The following is a 10,492-nucleotide window of genomic DNA, read 5'->3' on the forward strand; positions in this document are numbered from 1 at the left end:
TTAAAAAACCAAAGAATATTTTTTAAATAGTTAAAAGTGAAAAACTATAGTGATAAATGCAAAAACTAAATTGTAATCTCAATTTAACTAAAATATTTCCTAAATATATTTTTATAATCGTTAAAAGTTTCCAAATAAGTAGCTTAAAATAACTTACAATAACAATAGTTAAAAATAACTCTATAAAAATGATTATATTGTTAGCTTTAAAATAAAAAAACAATGTTTGATGTTTTAAATAATTATAATGATAAAAATTAAAACATTAAGCAAATAAATTTTAAAAAATTAATTAACAATAACAACAACTATAAATAACATTAAATCATATATTATATTTAATTTTATTCATGTGTAACTCGCGAGTAGAAGTCATTCAAACGATTGAGATTATGAAGTTATAATAGATGTATATATTATCATATAATTCAAAATAATCAATATATTATATTAATTTAGTATACAAATTATTATATCAAATTTAACAACAACGTTAATGTTATATTTAAAAAAACATATATTTGTAAATACTTCAATTATATAGGTGTTTCTGCGCAACGCGCGGGCATTCGCCTAGTTACTATAAAAAATTAGTTGTGTAATTGCAACAGATGAAAGATATAACACATGTAAAAAGGAGTGAAATTCCAATAGATGAAAGAAAATAATGGATTTTAATACAATCAATAACTTACATATATAACATACGTTAGCATTAAAGTAGTCAACCTTTAAAATATAGTCAATTTTAGTTATTTTATATTAAGAAAAAACGAAGAAAAACCAGAATTTGCCAAGTGGAATAAAATAAAAATGAAAAAAATTGAGAAAAAGCCATGTGACATATCGAATAAGAAGAGGACATGTGGCAATAAGTTCTTTATTTATTAAGGAGGATATATATATATATATATATATATATATATATATATATATATATATACTAGGTTATAACCCGCGTTGTACACGGGTTAACAACTTAAAACAACATAAATAACATTGTTACATATTTGATGATTCTTAAGAGTTATAGATTAGTTATTTGACCTCAAATTAAACATTTTTTCTTTTTGGAAAAATAAGTTTTCTAAGAAAAATGTTTTTTCAAATGCAAATTTAAAAGACGTTAGAAACATATTGACCCAACATGATAGGATGTCATGCAGAGTTGTCACATTTTGGGTTGCAAAATTATTGATTAAATTTTGGAATATAAAATGCAAATGTTATATGCACTAATTAAGTAGGGTGTAACCAAACTGGGTATCTGAGTTGATAAAATGTCAAACTCTAATTAAAAACTGATCGTGAAACTCAAGCTTGATGAAGTTCGTTAAAACAAAACTTACAATAAATTATTAAATTTTTAATTAGTCAATTACATTAAAAGATATGTAGAATCAAATATGTTTTTGTTTTAATAAAACCTGAAATAATTAATTACCGAAATAATGTAATAGGAGATAAATCAAAATTGAACTTCATTATGTAGCTAAAAGTAAAACGAATAGAACCAAACTTCTATCAATTATTATCTACTTCATTATAAAATGATAAGTAAAATATAATACATAATCTTTCTACATTCCAGTAGCTACAGGTGTCATCAGCAAGTGTAATATCAACACTATAAAGCGTAACATAACAGGGTCAATCACTAAGACTACTATCTAGAATTTAATAATCACATAGAAAATATATATAATAAATGATTTATCATAAATAAATAAACAATAATATTCAAATCTATGTTCAAATTTATGTATCAAAATAAAAACAAAAAAAACCAAATAATATTTAGATTGTAAATTAATATTTTGGCTAACTTTGTTCATTTGTATGTATGTTTTCGCGGAATAAATTCTATAAATTCATCAATAAAATGGTCAGCGGAATAAATTCTATAAATTCATCAATAAAATGGTTATGTCAATATTTCTTAGTTATTATGTTTTAGAATGTGATTTGCATTTTCAAATTACTTTAAACCCTCATAAGACTTTTAAAACAAAAAAAGTTTTTATTTTCTAATATTATTATATTAGTTGATAATCATAAGAACCGATAACCTTTAAGGTTGTGATAATGGGAAAAAATTTGGAGTGTGATAGTATTGTATATTGAAAATAGATCGATAATCCGAAAGAAGTTAATGAATTGCTATTCTTATTGGAACTGAAAGTTCAATGCTATAAATGATAACTAACGACCCAGACATAGTTACCACCTCATTAGCATATAACAACTTAGTTTATAACACTTGCCTAGTTTAAGTACTTATAAACATAAAGAACTCCCTGCAAAAAAATATAACTGTAAGGTTAAATGCAAAAAGTAGCTATGAAAGTTTCACCCAAGTCACGAAGTCAACCACATATGTAAGAAAAAAGATATGGTATAAACTTCATAGATTTGTTTATTTAAAAAATCCTTTAAAAGCCATATACAATGGTACTTTTAAATGAATTTGTTTAAAGTCAATGGTTTAAAAAAAAGAAAATTCAAGATACCTGGTAGTGGTCATGATAGTGGTGGTTTTAGTGAATACATTAAGCCATATTCCACATTGTGTGTTACCACCGCCAAATTAAACGAAAAAAAAAACAGGATAAAAAATGCTTGATGCCGCGAAGAACCTCATACATTGAAAAAAAAAACTTACAGGGAGGATACCTTCGATACATTGTTGAGTGAAATACATAGCTAACGAATCTTGTATATAATAGTTTTGTAAGTCTTAGCCTCCAAATGAGTTGTTCCTATAGAATAATGTGAGAATGAAAAATCAAATGTCTATGTTATATGACCAATATTAAAACTTCTTTACAATAACATAAAACTCAAAAGTGATTCAACTTACTTTTATTTTGAAGTCATATTAAGCTTCTTTATAGCTACAATATTTGATAGTATTATCAAAGAATCCTTCAATTTCAACTGGTTTGAGTTTACACTTCCTGTTTGGTATTGCAAATTTATTCTATCATTAGTGAGGCATTATATGAAAAATTACTTTCACTACTGAATTTAGTATATATTAAGAGTGAATAATATATAATTTAGAATTTACCGGACATAAACTTACTGATCCTAGCTTCTTAGGTCACGATCCGGAACCAAACAGTCATTTCAAGGCTGATAAAGATGATTGCACTTGGGTAAAAAAGGTGAGACATTTCACCGAACACATGGAGTGCATGTTCTATTAACCCATAATAAAATTATAAACTCGTCTTTTGTACATAACCTGAAGAACACAACAAACATTAGGTTCTCAAACCCATATGATAATTAAAATGAAAACGTACCTACCTGGGTAGAGGTTTATTACTTTATGTGCTCGTGCCTAAACAGCTTTAAAGAAATATGGTTTAAGAGTATATATGCATTTAATATTTACAAAAAAATGTAATTAAAAAACAACCTGGAATCACTATCTTTCAAAAGATGAACTGAAGGGACATAATAATCGTATATCTCAAAATTCATAAAGATTTTCTCAAACAAAATGCAATTTGAGTAATTTGAAATAGAAATAAACCCTCAAGCATTTCATCAAACATGTTACGGGCATTATATAATTATGCAAGAGAACTTCTCGGCTTAGGGGATCCACACTACCCACCCTTTTGAACCAAACAAATAAAAAATGATTAGCAACTATATTTATTAGCAACATAGACGTTAATGAGTGAGAGAGTGAGAGAAGTATAACCTGTGAATAATCTCACCCACTCCTCAATCACTTAGAACCTTCACTCGGATCTTAACATAAAAACGAACACACCTTCAATCAGATTCCCTCTAACAATTCACATATGCAAAAATCAAAACCTTCAATCAGATTCCCTATAACAATTCACCTACAATAAATTAAAATTTCCTTCAATCTTGTCTCTGTTAGAATAGAAAGCGAGAGAGTTGTGAGAAATGAGTTATACAAAGAGGTGAAATTAAAGTGAGTCTATACACATAAATCGAAGAATACAAAATTCAACACGCACACTAAAATTATGAACTTTGTGCTACAAATACATAGTAGTCGTTGCCAACTGTGTGAATGGAGTATAGTTGTAGCAGAGGCGGTTTAAGGATTTGGAGAAACGTAGATGAATGAATCATAATTGAAAATTTGAGAGGTGAATTGATCGAGATTTATGAGATTCTGTTTAATCAAGGAGACGTTTACAATGATTGTGAAATTGTAAATCAAAATTGACGCTGAGTTAGAGGGATTACAATGTGAAATTCAAATTTAAATGTGTAATTGTAATTTAATAATGAATTTCAATAGGCGGGAAAAACATGAAAAGCTCCATATATGAATCGATTTTTATTGTGATTTATTGGGATTGTGATGAAGATATTGCTGATTTTTTGGGATATATTAATTAAAACGCAGATGCAACAAATCAAATTGAGAATGGATAAGCAAAAAGAGGACATGTGGCATAGTATTGATTTAAGACTTTGACACATGATACATGGCAGGATATTAACACTATTTATTTATTAAAAAGATATATATATATATATATATATATATATATATATATATATATATATATATATATATATATATAAAATTTATTATTATTTGATAGATTATCTAAAACTACTCAAGATCAATGTGAGCGAATATTTTCTTTTAGTCATTATTCTTTTTTATTTATCTTACAATATATATTAAGTTATCAACTTACACTTATATTTTTGTATCTTTTAACTGATTCGGTAAAATATAATTTCTACTCTAATCATATTTTAAATCTAAATTTCGTACTTTTTGTTTATTTATTTATTTTATTGAATATTAATAATATTTTATTTATGAAATATTAAGTTTATAATGAATATATTAATTTTTCAATCGAGACTATGATTTTTCTAATGTTCTTTCTGTTTTTATAACCATAAAAAATAATTCTAGTTCATATTTTATATAAATTAAATAAATATATGTTTCTGTTTTTATAACCATAAAAAATAATTCTAGTTCATATTTTATATAAATCAAATAAATATATGACATGGTTGTATTTAAATATTAACGTTTAGTAATATTTTTAGAAAATGTTTCTTATTAAGATATGATGTTTTTGTATCACTACCCTTTTTAAAAATGTAAAAATTAAACATGGTCGTTTTGTAAAACATATGAGAAATCTTCAGAAAAGTCATAAAATCTTAGTTCAATTTATGAAAAAGTCTCAAACTAAATTTTGTTTATAGAAAAGCACAAAATACCGGCTAAAACTTCGAAAAACCCTTTTTGGCCGGTTTCGTAGATGTAGCTGGTATTCTGTCATTTTTCGTTAGTTTGCTCAAAATATTATGACTTTTTTTAATATTACCCGATAACAAAAATATTAGGACTTTTCTGAAAATTACTATGAAATTATTATTAACAAATATTTTTTATTATAAACAAAGGAAATACATTTGTTTCTAATTTCTAGGAATAGAATTGTCGACTACTACTATTGTTTGTTGACCACTTCAAATTCTTTATGTTCCTCCTATGTATCGTTGTGGGTGTCATAGTGAGATGTATTATGTACGTTTCTTCAATTAAATTCAAGAGCTGATAATATTTATTAATACACAATCAATAAGTGTCTACTTTCTATTAGGTGTGACGTTATAGGGTCACATGTTATTAGAAAATATCATTACATAATGATTCTTGAACATATAGATCTTTCATTATGTTCTTTAACCTAAATACCACCTAACCTCCATACATTATTCGGTAAAAACCATCAAATTACACACATAATGAAAAATAAACTTTGAATGACAATTTAAATAGATAATCACCCTACACTTGTTTTCATATAAACTATCATTCACGATTCATTTTTTCACATTTGATAGATGTCTGTTACCCTATGGTTGTTACCATGTAAGGTATGGATGTTGGGTGGTAGTTACGTTAAATAACATAAGAGGAACACCAATATTAGAGGAACATTCACTAAGTACATCTCACCATCATACCCACAACGACGCATAGGAGGAACGTAAAGAGTTTGATGTGGTCAATAAGCAATAGAGGAGTACTTAGACCACCAATTTATTCCTAGAAATTAGCAACAAGTGTATTTCCTTTTTTATAATAAAAATATTTGTTATGTTTATAAATGATTTGTTAATAATAATATTCATTAATTCCATGGTAATTTTCAGAAAAGTCACAATATTTTGGTTATCATGTAGTTTCCGGAAAAATCCCAAAATTTTAAGCAAACTAACAAAAAAAAAGATAGAATACCGGCTAAATCTGCGAAACCGGCCGAAAAGGGTTTTTTCGAAGTTTTAACCGATATTCTGTGCTTTTCTGTAAACAAAATTTAGTTTGGACTTTATCATAAATTGGACTAAAATTTTAAGACTTTTCTGGAGATTTCCCTAAAACATATTAGATAGCAAATTAGTTGAATTTGAACAAATTACTGAAAATTTTCCCATTGTTTGTTAAAATTGTGTGTTTGGTCCGTAACATCTATTTTGCACTCATATCGTCTCTAACATTGTCACACCCCAAACCGAAACGGCGGAAACGTTCGGGGGTGGAGGACGTCATGTATAGTATCACAACAATTGCATCATAGTAATTAAAGTAAACACAACCATTACATTGAATAAGTAAAATATTTACATCTGTTTGATACATATTTGCATAAACCAAAAGTATAGCAAAATATTAAAGATGTGACTCTATACACTCCGTCTTCTCAAAAGCTGCGGGAGTGCCTGTTTGCTGATTTCCTGATAATACAAGCGGTTTTGAAAAGAGTATCAACATATAAGCTGGTGAGTTCATAAGCATGTTTTTGTAATGAAAACCTGTTAATGAACCAGTGAAAATGTTTGTATGTTTCCAAGAAAATCCAATATTTTCTAACATATGAGTTTGTTATAGTGTTCCATAAAGTATTAGTTCGAATGCCTGTTTACCACCAGATTAATTGTATAACACTGTTTTGAATACAAACCCCTTTTGTATGAAAAACCTGGCTATCACCAGTATGTATAGAATATTCTGTTTAAAATCCTGGTTACCACCAGTATGTTTAGTAGTTTCATTACTTAAAATAAAACCATGTATTTTATCCACTGGAATCCTCCAGTATAATGTACAATAGTTCTATTAATTAAAATAAAACTAATGAAGAATGAAGTTCCGTAAACAAAGGTTAGTTTATACTGTTGTGAGTTCGTATAACCATGCTTGATATGACCTAGTGACCTCTACGACGTTCTTCAGGCGTCGGACGTTATGACATTTGTCACCCCAGGCATGCCTGCCTAACTGTAGCTAGCAATTCAGGTGTGGGATAGTCAATCCTGAATAGATTTATTCACAAATCTCACGCTCTCCCACAAGGAGACTCTGGTTATACTATGATAGGATTTAGCCCGCACCCCGAAGGGTACAATTGAAGTGATGTCTCACAACCCTGTATTAACTAGTTTACGTGTAATGAAATGTTCACTGGTACTTGAATCTATACGTATGTCTTGTAGAGTAAAAAAATAATTATACTTAAATAATTATTTAGTATGGTACTCTTGTATTCAGAAAGTAGTAATGTATACCATAAACTATATCAGTCATAGTTTATATGATTGTTAATGTATAATCCTGAGATGATAAAACTGTGTATTGAAATCCCAAACTATACCTATTATAGTTTGTATGTGTGTTAAGTACTCGGTTCATGTATTGTTCTGAAAACTATGCAATTATAATTGCGAGTTGAAAACTTCCCTTATGCTCAGCATGTTACAAAAGGGATGAGATATCTAAACATTTTATAAAATGTGGTGATCTTTTGGTTGTGTCAATTGCTTAAATTTTAATCCTGTTTGAAATTTTGTATATAAAGTTCACAAAAACTATTTGTGTTTGGCTTGTATTCTCCCCCTAAAAACGTAAAAATACTAAAAGCGTAGGGGTATGAACTCACTGTTGGTTGCGTGTAAGTGCTGGACAACGAGATTGGAAATGAGGACCCTCGAGTTGTTGCGCGCGAAGTTAACGGAATCCTAATAATAATTAAACACATATTTGTATTTAAATTAGCGATTCCATTAGTTAAAGTGTTGGAAAAACAATTGATTTTGGTTAAAGAATGTTACCGAGACTCGATCGAAGTGGAAAAGTGGGTTTGCAGCCAAGATTCACGATGTAGGGCTGATTGTGGTCGTGAAGGGATTACGACCGTGAACTGTTCTCGGCCGTGAACTGTTTACTGCCTTTGAAGGGTTTACGGTCTTTGAATGGTTCACGGCTTGTTCTTGGTGTTCTTGGTGAAATATGAAGATTTGAAGGGTTTAAGGCCGTGAACTCAAGAACAAAGTATGCTTGATTTGATGAAAGGATGAATGTTTGATGCTCAAAAGCGAGTTCTAAGGTGGATTTGAGTGATAGATGAAGAGAAAACTTGAGTTTTTGGTTGATGATTTTAGAGAGAGAAGTAGGTTCTCGGCCAGAAAAGTATAAATGATAGTAAGAACACATATATATAGGCTGGGTTCATGGTCGGTGGTGGGGTCCACCCAGCCGTGATCGGTTTACGGATTTGAACGGTTTACGGTCGTGAACACGATTGCGGCCGTAAACACCAGGTTGCACGAGACTTGGCTGATTTTCGAAGAAAAACTTGATTTTTTGCATGATTTTAGATCCGACACTTATATAAATTTAATTTATATGATCTAAACTGTTCTTAACCCTTACAAGTTTTGACAAAATAAACAAAATTCGAAAATTTATTTAACGGAAATTGACTTTCGTTGACTGAAAAATGTTTGGTTTGTCACATCATCCCCCTGATAGAGGGAATTTCGTCCCGAAATTCGAAAACGAATACTATTACGGACTAAGGAAAGAGATGCGGATACTTCTGTTTCATCTGGTCTTCGCGCTCCCAAGTGAATTCAGGTCCCCGGTTTGCATTCCAGCTAACCTTCACTATCGGGATGCGACTTTGTTTCGTTCGTTTGACTTCCCTATCCATGATTTCGACTGGTTCTTCCACAAAGTTAAGACTCTCATTGACCTCGATTTCATCGAGTGGAATTACAAGAGTTTCGTTGGATAGACACTTTTTGAGGTTCGAGACGTGGAAGACGGGATGTACGTTGTTAAGCTCTTAGGGTAAAAGGAGTTTGTAAGCTACGAGGCCGATCCTAGCGAGGATCTTGAATGGTCCAATGTATCTCGGATTTAGCTTTCCACGCTTTCCGAAGCGTATCATGCCTTTCCAGGGTGAGACCTTTAACAGAACACGGTCACCAACCTGGAACTCCAAAGGTTTTCGTCTCTTATCGGCGTAGCTCTTTTGTCTATCTCTTGAAGTCTTTAGTCGTTCTCGGATTTGTAAGATCTTTTCTATGGTTTCTCGGATGATTTCTGGGCCAGTGAGAGTGCTATCAGGGACTTGTCCTTTGAGTAGCTGCGTTTCACCCACCTCAGCCCATCACAGAGGGGATCTGCACTTACGACCATAGAGGGATTCAAACGGCGCAACCTTAATGGTAGTGTGATAGTTGTTGTTGTAAGAGAACTCAACCAATGGAAAATGGGTGTCCCACGACTTACCAAAGTCGATAACGCACACTCTCAGCAAGTCTTCTAGGGTTTGAATGGTTCTCTCACTCTGCCCGTCGGTCTGTGGATGGTAAGTTGTGCTCATATCCAGCTTAGTTTCAAGAGCCTTCTACAATGACTGCCAAAATATCGAGGTGAATCTGCTATCTCAATCAGAGATAATGGACACAGCTACACCATTTAGTCGAACTATATCTTGAATGTAGATTCGAGTCAGTCTCTCCATCTTGTATGTTTCTTTGATTGGCAGGAAATGGGCAGACTTAGTCAATCTGTCGACGATTACCCAGATAACGTCATGGCCACTCGGGGTCTTGGGAAATTTGGTAATGAAGTCCATTGTGATTCTTTCCCACTTCCACTCAGGTATTTCTGGCTGCTGAAGTAGACATGAGGGCTTTTGATATTCCACCTTCACCTTGGTGCAAGTCAGACACTTGCCCACGAAGGTAGCAATTTCTGCTTTCATGTTTGGCCACCAATATAGCTTTTTGAGATCCAGATACATCTTATCCGAACCTGGGTGAACGGAGTATTTAGTTCGATGAGCTTCGTTCATGACAACCTCCCTATAACCACCGAACTTTGGGGTCCAGATCCGGTTCATGAAATAATAAACTCCGTCTCCCTTGATCTCTAAGTTCTTTTCCATTCCCCTCAAGGCTTCATCCAACATGTTCTCTGGTTTTAAGGCTTCCAGCTGAGCCTCTCTGATTTGTGCGGACAGATGAGAATGGATGGTCATTGTCAGTGTCTTCACTTTACGACCTGAATACTCTTTCCGGCTGAGGGCATCTGCTACCACATTGGCCTTGCCGGGATGATAACGTATTTCGCACTCATAATCATTGAGTAGCTCTACCCATCGCCGTT

At 31.3% G+C, this 10,492-nt stretch overlaps 1 long non-coding RNA gene across 2 annotated transcripts; it reads right to left on the reverse strand.

The window, feature by feature from the left end:
* Positions 1-2,452: 2,452 nt before the first annotated feature.
* LOC145156382 (uncharacterized) lies at positions 2,453-4,248 on the reverse strand. Of its 2 annotated transcripts, XR_013736658.1 has the most exons (4): positions 4,005-4,248; positions 3,086-3,863; positions 2,861-2,957; positions 2,453-2,759 (listed from the first exon to the last, which is right to left on the reverse strand). It is a non-coding gene; the product is annotated as an uncharacterized LOC145156382 (long non-coding RNA). The 2 variants fall into 2 exon arrangements; XR_013736657.1 differs by having other exon boundaries at positions 3,086-4,244.
* Positions 4,249-10,492: the final 6,244 nt, after the last annotated feature.

The sequence above is a fragment of the Lactuca virosa genome, chromosome 2 (genome assembly GCF_052849685.1).
Source record: "Lactuca virosa cultivar CGN04683 chromosome 2, Lactuca_virosa_CGN04683_v6, whole genome shotgun sequence".
Classification (NCBI taxonomy): domain Eukaryota; kingdom Viridiplantae; phylum Streptophyta; class Magnoliopsida; order Asterales; family Asteraceae; genus Lactuca; species Lactuca virosa.